At 40.7% G+C, this 14057-nt stretch overlaps 2 protein-coding genes across 4 annotated transcripts in view; one reads left to right on the forward strand and one right to left on the reverse strand.

Annotated features, from left to right (window-relative positions):
- The window catches only part of LOC105462917 (lysine--tRNA ligase), a 139772-nt gene that overhangs the window by 76405 nt on the left and 49310 nt on the right, over positions 1-14057 (forward strand). The gene's annotated exons all lie outside the window — the stretch shown is intronic.
- LOC105462920 (cysteine-rich secretory protein 1-like) overlaps positions 1-14057 on the reverse strand; it is a 54641-nt gene that overhangs the window by 24681 nt on the left and 15903 nt on the right. Inside the window, exon 1 of one of the 3 annotated variants that reach the window (XM_011709842.1) lies at positions 7978-8043. The exons of the other annotated variants lie outside the window; for them this stretch is intronic. The gene's annotated coding sequence lies outside the window, so the exon portion shown is untranslated. Of the gene's footprint in view, positions 1-7977; positions 8044-14057 lie in introns of those variants that run through there. 3 annotated transcript variants of the gene reach the window in all.

Genomic DNA, 14057 nt, shown 5'->3' on the forward strand with positions numbered 1-14057 from the left:
GTCTTTTCTTTCGCTCTTCTTCGAAGCTGGCGAGAAGTCACGTTTTCCCGAATGAGAAACTAACGTCCCTCGCAAAACGCAGCCACGCGCGTGCGCGCTCGCTCGCTCGCTCGCTCGCTCTGTGCGCGCATTGTAGCGTTGTACCGGCGCAATTTGCCATTCAACCTAGAATCCGTGTTTGCCAAATAGTTCGTCCCGGGGTACGTGTGCGGCTGCACCTGCAGCCCCGTGGATTGGCGATGCCGACGTGTGCAATTCCATCAGCGATCGGCAACATCCGGAAGACGCGCGGCATCGACGCTTTACCGCCCCCCTCCTACCCTCCCCCTCGCCTGCACCCCCTTCCGCTTCGCCGTTCTCGCGAGCGAACCCGTGCTCGTCCCGCGAGCTTAATGGCGAACGGATCGTAGAACGAGTGGAAAGGAGTCAACAATCCGTCCGCGTAATTGGGTAACTCGAGAGCGTTCGCGTGGAATAGAGTTTCCGCCCGATATGCTGATCGTTACCCCCTTTTGGATATACTCGGTAATGTCTAAGATGGGTATCAAGGACTCTGAAATTTTTGCATTTTGCATGTAGATCCAAAGTTTCTTGGACTTCAGAGAGATTCCCAGGATCCGGGTTCCTGGAATCCCCAAGTTTGCAATCTTAGATAGGATGACCAGGTTCTCTTTTTTTTTTTCCATGAGATTAGACAAGGAAGGGAACTAGGACATTTGGCACGTTTGAAAAAGAGAACAAAACCAGAAAACTACTGGAATTTTTTTAAATCTTTTATCAAGATATACCATAGATGCCATGTCATTCATCAATCGTTATCGTTAATTGTTTACTAAATGTATTATATAAAATATAAATGTCTCTTTTTCAAAGATTATTGTTGTATAAACGTGTTTTTTCTATAAAGAGTACACGGAAAGAACAATTTCGCCGAATCCAGATCTGAAAATAATTTTTGTTCAATAATCAAAACAATTTTGTGCGAAAGTGATTGCTAGAATATCAAAACATTTTATAGCCATGCTCACCAGTTTTAACATTCCAACAAATTATTTTGATAATTCAACAAAAAATTCTTTTCAGATTTTTTTAACAAAATTTTTAGACTTTTCGACAAAATTGTTCTTTTCGTGTATTAAAACAAGTTACGATGTGATGAAACGCAGCAGTCAATATTAACAGTGATACTTATATGACTTCAATAAATAAAGCACGAGCGAAAGACGAAAGACATTTAAAAACATTGTTATATTGATATAAATATTAAATTTATGTTCATGAGTATAATGTAATACTTAATTATGCAAAAATTAAATAAAGAAAAGAAAAATTTATCTCTCATTTTTAACACCTTTTTAAGCGAAGTATCGCATTCAAAGATGGTTTTATTGGTGATCGAATATCCTTCCAATATAATTGTGTTTCTCTAAGGATATAAGGTCGGATGATTGATATCATATCGAATCGATCGCGGTCTCTTATTTCCAATTTCCAGACGAAGTGCTGCGCGAATCCACCGTAAAAGCTTCCATACACCGTAGCTCTTTTTCAATAATTTTATCGGAACAGACTCCATACAAGTTGACCTTAATCCGAAATCCCGGAGAACATTTGCTTGGAGCTGTCGAAAAAGGCATGTATACAGACTCCGAAATACTCCGAAAAAAATGGCATCTGTCCATCTGAAGGGTGGTAAGAACGATCGGAAGACGAAGTTTCGGTTTCGGGTGTGTAACGCAGGTCCCTTCGATGGGTATCTCATCGGGAAAGGAACAGCCCTCGTAACTGTAAATGAGTCGAATCGAGCAAGCGAGGGTGAGGAGAAGAGTTTGTAGGAGAAGGAAAAATAGCGGGGAAAGTTTTAAGTAGTTTCCGAGAAGTTTTGCAATCGATACTGTCACCAGCAACGGCCGGATAAATTCACCTCGAATCGTTTTCGTAAACTCAGAGTCCGCGATTTATCGGGATCGCTCGCAACAACAGATAGCGATAGGCTATCGAATTAGCCCGACGACTTCCGGAAGCACGTCGAAAGTCTCTCTAATAGGATCGCAGTCGAACGAAAAAGAGAGAATTCTAGCGCGAAGTACTATAGCTGCCTGAATGGTTGTCTGAATGTCTGTTTGAATTTGTACCGTTTTTGAATCTAATGATATATATATATATATATATATAGCGAATAATAATATATATATATATATATATATATCCGATATTTCGATGTTAAAATAACTGGCATGTCTATTAATATGGTTGCCAATATATGATACTTAAAGAAAAAAGCGCGCGCTGTATCCGGGGCTGCTGTGTACGTTATAAATGTGAAAAGGGATACACAAAATGTGCGATGGTAACGTGTGATATAAATTTAAAAAGTCCTGATAAACCAATCGCGTGCGGCGAAACAGTATCCCGCGATTTTCTTCACGAGATGGCCGCAGGCCAAATTTTCCAATTTCGTCCCTTAATCGAGCGTCGAGCGCGAGCACACCGTTTATTCCGGTATTTATTCGTCAATATCGCGCGGACCGCGTATATCGCGTGCCCGTATTGCACCCAAGAGATTAAAATAGCGATGTATTACTCCGGTCGAAACAGGCTGGCCGTAGAGACTGGCGCCCGGAAACACCCGCGAATGCATTCCGCGTTTCGAATGTTAGCGCTACCTTCCATCCGCACCACCATTGTGATTTATGGCCCGTGTAATGCGAATCGCAAATTTACCTCAGAACCAAGACTATACGACGAAACGTATTTGTCGCTGAGCATAAATATATTTCGAAATTTTTACAGCAAAATTTGCATGGTAAATTTCTTCTCACATATGTCAACTCTCATCGCTCGTGACGTCAATTTCATATCTAGTTTCATTCACGATTTCTTCTAACAAGAATTACTTGAGAATTTTATTGTCGCGTGAAAAAAAATTTTTTTTTTGATAGATTGAAATTATATTTACTTCGGTCACTCTAGATTAAATAGCAGAATGTTTGACACAGTCAATATTTTCTCGCGATCTGAATTTTGTACAATGTTAATTTTTTCTGCGATATTTTCAAGTTTTATTTCGCGCGCAACATTTCGTCGATTAAAACTTAAAATTATTTCTAACAAAAAAAAAAGTTCATTGTACCTGGTGATTTTTTCGTCGCACGGAAAAAAATTATTTCAAACAGATTGAAATTTTAATAGCTTTAATATCAGAATGTTAGAATGGTCTACTTTAAACTATTATCTAATTAGCATTTTTTTTCAAAGTGAAATCTTTTATAACGCATATACGTTACTTAATGAGTTTCCCTTCATACGCACACATATAACACACACGTAGAAAGTTTGTTCAGTTCAACTGGAGTTTTAATCGAACATTTACATTAAATATTTGAACAGTCCATTTTGGCAAAAACTCTTTTTCCAGATTTGAGTTTTTCATCATGGATGAAAGTTATCTGGCGAATTTTACACGGCGGACGAAAGTTTCTGCAGCCCGATACGTATTTCAACCAAGCTACATTTACATTGAATGCTGGAATAGGTGGTCTGCTTGTACCGAGAAAAATCTTCCTTTAGGTCCGGATCTTTACGGCCGGAAAACCTTTGTCATTCACAAAAGTTTTATGGGGCTGAATTACAATCTGTTTTTAGTCCGACCATATTTTTCATCTGCTTTTATACAACGTAGTAGTTATGAAAAGCTTCTTTGTCAGTTTTAATAATATGTGCAACACGTTTATATAGTTTTTCGCTGTTAAATATATTTTACTACGGTACATATTTTACATGTAAATTTGTAAAAAATTTATTACAAGTTAATTCCAAAACGTTATTACAAAAAAGTTTGTTGCAAAGTACTTTAGGATAAATATGACACACAAAAACACGTGCCTAATATTTCTAATAATTAGATTAATATCTTAACAAATTTTTAATTTAAAAATCGCTGGTTATATTCTTTTCTTATTTTTCTATGTATTTTATTATGACGCACATTTTGCATACACATAAATTTGTAAAAAATTTATTACAAATTTTTTTACGAAAATGCTATTACAAAAAAGCTTATCACAAAGCACTCTAGAATAAATATGCACATAAAAACACACGCTTAATATTTCTAATAATTAGATTAATATTTTAAAAAATTTTTTAATTAAAAGTTTGTTTATATCTTTTTTTTTCTATATCAAAAAGAGCAAAATTATAAATTTCCAATAAACGTGTTGTCCGTGATATTCTTGCTATGTAATAACTACTTTTACCATTTGTTTATGAAGTTAACAGACAAATGTGCGTGTCTTACTACATATGTAATCGTAACACAGATCAATAGCATGTACTTTTGAGAGTAAGAATACTACGCGATAGATGCACCAGGGAAAATCACTGGTTCCTGTTTGTCACAAACGTAGCTAGACTGTAGATTCTGATTTATTTGCAAAACGGCAGTAACGCCCAAGGGTTGCTTGGATAGACACAAAGGGACAATATTATACGCTGCACTAGCACGGCATATACGCGGGCGAGTTAGCCATTTTTACTGTACACTGCACGTAGGTTTTATTTCTGCCCTATTTTATGCAACTTGAGGGAGATTTTTTTATTTGCTTAAGATTTATATACTAATTTTTATCATACACAATCCACGTTCTCAATTCTAATTAACCCGAATGGAATTCCGTTGTTTGATATATAAAAATTTGATATATAAAAATCGCGTAAAAAATTGCGAACTGGTCGAACATAATGGTATATGCAAACGAGTTTGTTTTGCCATCATTTTCGCTTAAAAATCCGCCAACCAAAGGGACACAAAGGTGAATTGGGAAGTTCGCACGTATAACGCAGAAAGTTACGGAGTAATTCTCTATGGGAAATTCGACGCGACAAATGGAGAGTTTCGGAGTGTTTCATAATTCCATGAACGAAGGGTGAAACTATTTGCCGCATTTGCATGCCGTCGCGGCGCGCGGTTGCATTCTTTCATGATTAAATAAAACCGTTCTGTGTGCAGGACTACGCAAGAATTCCGCGCGATCGATACCTGACGTCGTGAGGATGACCAAAGAAAAGCAAACAGAAAAAAAAGAAAGAAAAGGAAACAGTACGCTCCGCGGCGGAAACGGTATGCGCGCAGAGGCGGCGGGAGATTCGCCAAGTTCGTTTTCTCCGTGCGACCAGTTTGCCAGAGCTGGCGCACTGTTTTTAATTTGTTCTAATTAGCGCGCAATTAGGCGCGGCGTCACGTAAGCCGTCGCGGCGTAAGTCGACGAGCCGGTGGCTTATCCGGAAATTGCTTTCTCAACCGCGCTATAAACTCAATACTTCTGTATGCTTTTTTTTTAATTAAAACTATTTGCCCGCGCGCATGCTATAGCATTAAAGAGGGATATTTCTATCCCGATGCCTCTCTCTCTCTCTCTCTCTCTCTCTCTCTCTCTCTCTTTCTCTCTCTCCACTTCCCCGATGAGAGCAGGGCGAAAAGTCGAAAGCTAGTCGTGTGTCGGAGCGCGTTCCTCGCAGCTTTCGTGAGAGGAGCCGCGCGCGCCGTCCATTATTTCACTTTAAATCCAACAGGATTTTCCATTTTTCCCCGACGGTGCTAGTCGCGCTAATGCGCACTCTGTTCTCGGGGTATCTCCCGAGGAACTGGAAGTTATTACTGCCCGGAGCGTGCTTTATTTCCATTATTATTTGCTCGGCGAGTTTTCGCGAGTGCGAGCAAGACGCGCCCCGGACGAGTCGTTCGAAAGCTCATTATAATAATATCGGCCTAGCATTTGCATTGAAATGATAATTTGCATTCACACCGTCCCGACGCGGCCATCGCGCCGTGTCGCCGCGGCTCGACAAGCTCTATGCCCTTTGTCCATCCAGCGTGGTGTTCCTACCGCTTTGCATTATTCTTTAACCCGCGAATTATAACACGACTCATGCGCTCGAGCGAAATTATCTCATGCCTCTTGCGCAACGATTACCATCGTCTAACTCCGCACGTCTCTCTCGTTCTCTCTAAAGCGCTGTATCGTTAAACGAGAGATACATTTAAGAATACGTACAAATACCCATTACGTAAAATGGTGAAGTATCGCGAGCTCCACAACGTTCGCGGAGTATTATCTCCCTGATAACAAGCTTCGTGTAATAACGCTCAACCGTGCCTCGTCAGGTTTTACCTTCGGTGCTCACCGGTGTTCGCAAGGCTCGCTATCTTCCATTAGCGATAGCGCTTAGAAAAGCCGCCGTCTCGGGTAAGGAACTACGGCACGTTTTCAGCTTCGTTTCAGAGCGACGACGTGATTTTTCGCGACGCGACCGTTCCGTTCACGGGATTACTGCGATCCCGGTACGCGCAACTTTCCCGTCGTCACGGAATTAATGCACCCGGCGACAGCTGCTTTGACAGTCGTTATTGAAATTCCATCGATAGTGAGAAAATTTTAATAACATCCCCCGTCGTTTCTCTGCAGAGCGACGGAGATGCCGAAAGTGGGAAAGCACACGGGCGACCGTAGGCGAAGATTAGATCAAGAGGGTGTAGATCAGGAAAAATACGATTTAGCACGTACGCTTACATAAACTATTTTTCACTGATAGAGCACGTATCTATCAAACTTATCGTCTTGTTTCTACCCGCATCTATCGAAAGTATTGAAAATAAATGAAATCATGAGAGATGCGTGACGCATTGTAAAGAAATGCATCCTTATTAAAACAACTTGGTTTTCTCTGAAGAAAAATTAGAAAATTAGAATTATACTCTCTAAAAGTGAATCAATGAAATCATCGATCACTGATTTTCAGTGTTCTTACAACATTCAATATTGTTTCAGTGATAATATAATATATTGATTCAAACAACGAATATCACTAAAAGACAGTGAATTTCACTGTCAAACAAAATTGAGAATTGAAATCAATGATGGTTCTACTGATTCACTTTTAAAGAGTATGCAGTTTTACTATATTTAATTTTATATTTACTACAATAATTAATAATATAATTTATTTAGTTTTATTGTGATGTAACTTGCTTTTATTTTTACGCATACAGTTTCGCGAGACGATGGCAAGAATAAATCTGTCGCGACGAACACAACGAACAATTCTAATTACGGCCCCTTTAAGAGGGAAATCACGCAGCTTCCGTAAATAGAAGCGCCGCCGCCGCTGATCGCGGAATCAGTTGTTTCCCTCAGGAATTTGATCGGCAATAATTAAATCTCGTGCACTGTTTATAAAGTTTCTGGGGCGGAATGCGCATTTTTCTAAACGCGGCCACCCACCTGCTACCTTTCATTTCGTTCTGCATATAAGCGATTCGCCATTTGTTGCGCGGCTAATGACTTCTCGCAAAAACCGTCGGGTAAATCACATTCGCGCGCAAAATGAGAAAAATGTACCTGCGTAAAATACACAGGCGGTACTATAAATCTTTGGTTTTCGCAGCTTCTTCATTCCACGGATCCTTGGGCTTCCGCGCTAGTTCTCGCTTTCATAAATCCCGGGAACATCAGGGGATACTGTGTTTCAGGAATACTTAATTCCACGGTATCTTGATTTCGCAAATTCTCACTTCCGTCGTGAATCAATACCGCCCTGAATTTTTTTATTGCGTACACAAAGATTCCGGAAATGAAAGAAATCTCGGAAATTTATTCAAACATAAGAGAGATTCTCTCTTCGACCCTTACGGAAATTTAATACCGGAAGGTAGTGATTAATTACTTATTTAGTGTATTAAAAACACTGAGGACAACTCAATTTTTAAATCAATAATTTCCAGTATTAAATTGAATTTCTGTAAGGGAACCGCTGGGAATCTTGAAATAAAAAATCTTTTTCCCTTCTTCGTCCTCTCTTCTAATAACGAATAAATATAACGTTCTTAATTATCGGATTACGACGCGCCGTGTGACCCGCGCGGACGAGATGCGAATGACGCGTGAAAGAGCGTGCGTCGTGAAAAATCGAACGCACCTCGAAATATCCTGCAATCCTCGCGAATGATAGCACCCAGTCGGCTCCTTCTATTCGGCTCCGCACGAGCGAACCGGGACTTCTTTGGATCGGCGACGTCTACCTTTCACTGAGAATGGAGCGGTGAGATGGGGCGAGCTTTGAACTCTTATCAAAAGTGCATTTCAGCGCAAGCGACGAACGGGAATGCCCGGACTTTTGAATGCAACGCGGCGACCGACAACGAGATCACAATGGAGCTCCGCGGCTCGCGACATATTCAAAGTGTCGCATTTATACGAACTTATCAGTACACAACCCCCTCCCCCTCTCCGCCGCGTATACAGTCTTCGGACGGATAATAAAAGCCTGGGAGGGGCGAAAGGGGTGTGTTGCGCGGTGATTTTCACGCGAGAGATAACACGAGTTTTATTGTCGCGGAAAATCGGGAAAGTTAAACGTTTGAAAAACGCGATGGAAGTCAAGATTACGGATATCTCTCTTTTATTCGTATTCGACCATTCGCTAGGTATACACGCGAATAAAATGTGTCTCCATTGAACGAACAATAGGGTGGCTCGTTTTTTTGAAAAATGTTTAGAAAAATGCTTTTATACGTAAAGTGAGGCATATTACTTTCCCAAATAGTACTGACGCTAGTAAAGCTATAAAATATAAAATTAACTTTCATTACTTTTTTTTTAATTACATTCGAGTTTAATTTATCTTATTAAGTACTGTCTGTATGCAATTCAAAGCTAATCAATACAAACTATGTACAGGTTTCAACAGCGAAAGAAAATACTGGAGTCGAAATTATATCTATAAGGAAGAAGAGTGCACGAATACACACACACACACACACACACACACAAATAAGAAGCAGCAAGTATATTAATTATAATACATTTCTGATAACATTAAATCTTCCTTGATCGCTTATAAAACGCGCTTAGTCTCGCGCTTAATTAGCAAATAATATTTGACGGATAGTAATATGCACATATAATCATTTTATGAAGACATAGGTACTCATGTTTCTAAGCTTATACATGTATGCGTGTATAGTATATGCAGTATAACTGGAGGGTTAAACAGACAAGCTGCTTCCAGCCTCATCGTCGACTAAGTGCTATTGTTCTTCCCGCATGATCCTAAACGAGCTGCCCATTGTCTAGTCTGAATTTGGTAAATTAACGCCAGCGTTTGCGGTTATCCGACTACGTAAACACAAACCGAGAAGAAGCGTTAGAACACAATGGAGAAGTGAATGCGGCTTGCGTCAAGTGGATAGCTGCAGCGATCATTCGTTATCTCGAAATTCTTCGGCCAATTTGGAGTTGATCTTTCTCGCGCGCATTTCGTAGCCTTTTTCTCTCGTAACGCGTTTTAACAATTTTATAGGGCTTTCGTATATCTTGCCAATTAAGTTACCGAATTAAAAAGTTCTCTTGGGATAAAGTTCTGTTCGCGATTAGCCGAAAAATATCCCGAATCATAATGCAGAGTCTCTACGTCGAATTTTTATCAAAGAGACCGGCGAGGTGCGAGGATTTCTGAGACGTCGTAGGAGACGTTGAGACGTCGAAAAGTTCAGGAACTTCTCTCTCCCGGAGATGAACCAACCCATGCAAATGCCTCTAGATGGAAGCATCTCGATTCTTCTCTCTGACAAGCAGAATCCCGCCGTAACTTGCCACCTCGTGAAAGCAGGAGCAGATTAGTTTTCATCGAATTGACCATCTCCTCTCGGGACTCGAAAAACTTTTCGCTCTCCCTTCCCTCGTCTCTTGTTCTGTCTCTCTCTCTCTCTCTCTCTCTCTCTCTCTCTCTCTCTTTCTCTCTGGATGATCGCGATGGACTTCAGGCTTTTCGGATCGAAGGACCGCCGATTCATTCGCAGTTTCAGCACGTCGCGACGCCGCCAGTCCAGCCATCCTCCGACCGACCGACCAACCCGGGAAATCCCCGACCCCGGGAGTGCCGCGAGAACCGCGAGACACGTTGACGGAAGAAACGATATCCGGGGAAGCCGGTCGGGCATGAAGCACGCTCTGATTGCGCAAAGAGGCGACGAAAAGGGAACGCGATTGATTGCCACGATTGTGATTCTCGGGATCTTTTCTCCCTCCCCCCCGATTCACTCTAGAAACACAATGCGCCATCCTTCGATACGATACGACTTATTTTGCCGTGTTTGCCTTCTCGCGATAGATCTCGAGTTGTCGTTAACTGTCTCGCAGTCAATGACCTGTAGACTAGGCCAACCATACGCTGGTATCCGGAATATTCATCGCGTAGTTTGCTCAAACGAAAGTCTTAATATTTACAGTTAACGGGAAAAATTTCTTGAAATTCGAATGGCCGAATATATCGATAATTCAGGTCACGTACGCGTTAAACGTAGTTTTCGCGTGAACTCAATCGTTTCTCGTCGATCTCTTGAGCATTAGATTACTCCGCATGGAGCGATGCGCTTTTTAAAGGCTAACTTTATTTGATAATTAGCTTAAGATGAAATTGAGTACTGTATACGTATTGAAAGTGCAATATTTATTGCACGTAACACGTGAGTTGCAGATTATCGTGGATGAGTGTATGAAACATCAAAATTGACGTCAATATTAATGCAAAAATAGGAATAAGAAAAGTAATGTAATGCGAATCTAAAATTAAATTAGCTGTACAGGTTTCACCGTGTCTCTGAGTTAAAAATTATCAATATATATATATATATATATTTGAGCAAATATATTCAAGGAAAGAAAGATTTGAGGATATATAATTCATAAATAGGATATACAGTGTCCCGAAATTTGCGAATCAAAATATCATAGCAAGAAGGTCTTTGAAAAATTAAATAAAAAAGTTATTTGTAAATTTTTATATTAAGCAGTAGTTTTTGAGATACAAGAGTTCAAATTTAGCCAATTATAAATTTACGGTTAAACGGAAACATGTCCGTGAGCGCGTCGATGTATTAATGATCACGCACTGCACGCGCGTACTAATCTATAATTGGCTAAATTTAAAGCGTTATATCTCAAAAACTACTGCTCAAAATAAAAATTTGCAAATAACTTTTTTGCTGAATTTTTCGAAGACTTTCTTGTTATAATATTTTGGTTCGCGAAATTCGGGACACCCCATATATGCGAGAGTGGATGCAATTAGCGCTTTACTCACGCAGGAGCAATTCATAAGCAGCGCCTTAGGATTGCGGAATCCGTTGCGATTACGCCGGCACGACGGGAAAGAAGTAATCAGATTGATTGCCACGATTGCAGTAGTGCTCAAGCGCCATCTCCCGCTATCGAAGAATACAATTGGCTTGAGTGCTCTCGGCTTGAGAAATCAGGTCAGATAAGTGCAGCCAATCATTAAGCGGATCCGTGAAGTCCCGTCGGATTGTTGTTATCTCCATTCTCGTCGATTCGTCGTTATCGTTACGCTGGGCGGATATCACTAGATACATCGAGAGTGATTTTAGGTGACGGTCTCAACCGCGTTTTTCCACTTCCCTTCCCTTCTTTTTTTCCGTATCTCTCGTTAGGTCAAGAATGCTGCAGTGTCTTCGAGAGCTGCGCACTCGAATAGGATCGGAACGATAGAAAAAATACATTTCCAGATCCATAATATTATCTAGAATCGTCCATAAATGTACTTTTTATACAATATACACCAAGCGAGAGAATTTTTCAAAATAAATTCCAAAACAATTATTAATTATACATTGATAAGAGATTTAAAATAATTATACATTGATAAGAGATTTAACGTTCTTCTCTAATGAAAATTGTTGAGCATTTTTAGTTGATGTACGATTCTTTAATGACGTTGTACGATATTAATTAATTATTCGAATTTATTAAAATAAACATATTATATGCGGTTATTTAGTTTATTTAGTAATTAATAGTGTTAATTAAAGTTTGTAACGAAACATTCTACGAAATTAAAGACCAATAGAAATTTAAGAAAGAAAAAACGATTTTGCTGTACCTACTTGTATTCCTAAAAGATTTAGAAAAGCTTTCTTTACAAAATCCTTTATACGCGTGATTGCTAATTAAGGAATTATTATAGGGTTGACGTTTCTGTCACGGAGATATCAAATTGATCAAGGAATGAAAGATGGCTCGATAACATACACGTATATTGTCTCATTGTGCCGCCCATGTTCATTCGCCTCGGCTACGAATTATCTCCGAGCTCCCATCAGTCCCAAGGCATCATAAACGACCCGCACATCATAAATCTCGGAAGATATTGCCGTAGTTACATCCGCGGAGACGATATATCGTTGGACGATTATTACGATAGCGGGGTTCACGATAAGCGCGTTTCGTCGCTTTCTCTCTCTCTCTCTCTCTCTCTCTCTCTCTCTCTCTCTCCCTCCCTACCTCCCTCCCTCTCTCCCTCCCTTCCCTCCCCCCCCCCTCTCTCCCTCTCTCTCGCAGGACGATCCTGGAACATCGATCCCGTATCGACGTTAATGGATCGCCCTAACGCGGATAGCGCGATGGCCTGAATCGTGACAATCGTGACAATTTTGCGTTTGACGTGCAGTGTACATACGATCGCGACGGTCCATTTGCGCGTATTTACGACCGCCTCGCGCTTTGGCTTGGTTAATTGGTCGCGCGGCACAGATGCGTTCGCGGCGGGAAATCCGATTCTCCGGAAGATCAATTAGACGCCGCACGCTCCGATTTCGACAGATTGATCCGCCTGTTAAGACGCGTTTCACGATGGCAGTCGTGGGTTGGCGCGCGTTCCGGGGTTTCCATTAACTGCAACATGTCACGTCGCTTTTTCGAAATCAGATAAGCTAATAACGCACCGCGATAAAGAAACGTTGTTTACAATTTGTAATTCATTGCCTCTGTACAAATCGACAGGGAAATCTCAGTGCCTTCCAAATTTTTGAAATTTCTGTCCTTGACGCTCTCGTATTTTTTCCCATATCCAAAATTCCTTCTATATAAATTACATTTAAGAGACATAAACTATTTTCTCGTCTTCATAATCGTCATCGTACAACAGAAAAAGAAATCTTAGTGTCTTAAATTTTTGAAATTTTTATCTTTGACGCCCTCATATTTTGTCTCATATCCAAAATTCCTTCCACCAAAATTATATTTAAGAGACACAAACTATTTTCTCGTCTTCACAATCGTCATCGTACACTGAGAGAAAAATTTTTGGTATTTGCAATTATAATATTAAAGTAATATGCTTGGGAGTCCCATTTTTTTATAATCATTACTCCTGTAATTTTAGTAATAATAATTATATTTATAGTTTTACCAAACAAATGTGTAGTTGAAAATAAACTATACATTAAAGTTAAATTATGGTAATTGCAACCAATTTTTCTCTCAGTGTAACATCGCGCATTAACACCGTAACATATCCCCGTAGCTCCTTTATCAGGCGCAATATGGACATACGAAGAGCCTCGACAATATAATCTACGGGATCTTAAACTGAATCCGGACCTTGTCGAAAAGGAAGGAAAGCGGGTGGAAATCCAACGGACGATGGAGCGGAGAAGGAGAAAGAGAGGAGGAGAAAGGAGGACGTCTTCGTTCGTCGGCAAACGGCCAACATGCAAATCCTTTAGGATGTCCCCCGGGAGGGGGATTTCGATGGCGGAAGGGTTTTCAGTTTATCCATATTAATGTTTCTAATTAAGCCTCAGACAGCATTTCGCGCGCCGAGGCGAGATCTACGTCTGGATGCAAACAGGAAAACACGTGCAGTCGAAGCCGCGTTAGCGCGACGCGCGCGTTGCAACGCGCGAACGAAAGGCAGAAGCACGGATATATTGATTTGGATTTGCGCGTCTGTTTGTTCATTTGGACGTACGGGGCGGCGCACGGTACTCGGCGCCGGAAACTTAATTCAAGCGTCGAGATATGAAGTACCGAGCCGGCGCGGCAACGCGGACGGTCCTATCTGGCGTTCCAGCAGATTTGCGAAATCGGCTAATTTAGAGGAATAAGCCCGTGATAGAGGGAAAGTATACGTTGCTCCGAGAGAGAGAGAGAGAGAGAGAGGGGTGCGTCAGCCTCCAAATTGCGACGAGGCTGACGGAG

Source organism: Wasmannia auropunctata, unplaced genomic scaffold (genome assembly GCF_000956235.1).
Source record: "Wasmannia auropunctata unplaced genomic scaffold, wasmannia.A_1.0 LD336092.1, whole genome shotgun sequence".
NCBI lineage: Eukaryota > Metazoa > Arthropoda > Insecta > Hymenoptera > Formicidae > Wasmannia > Wasmannia auropunctata.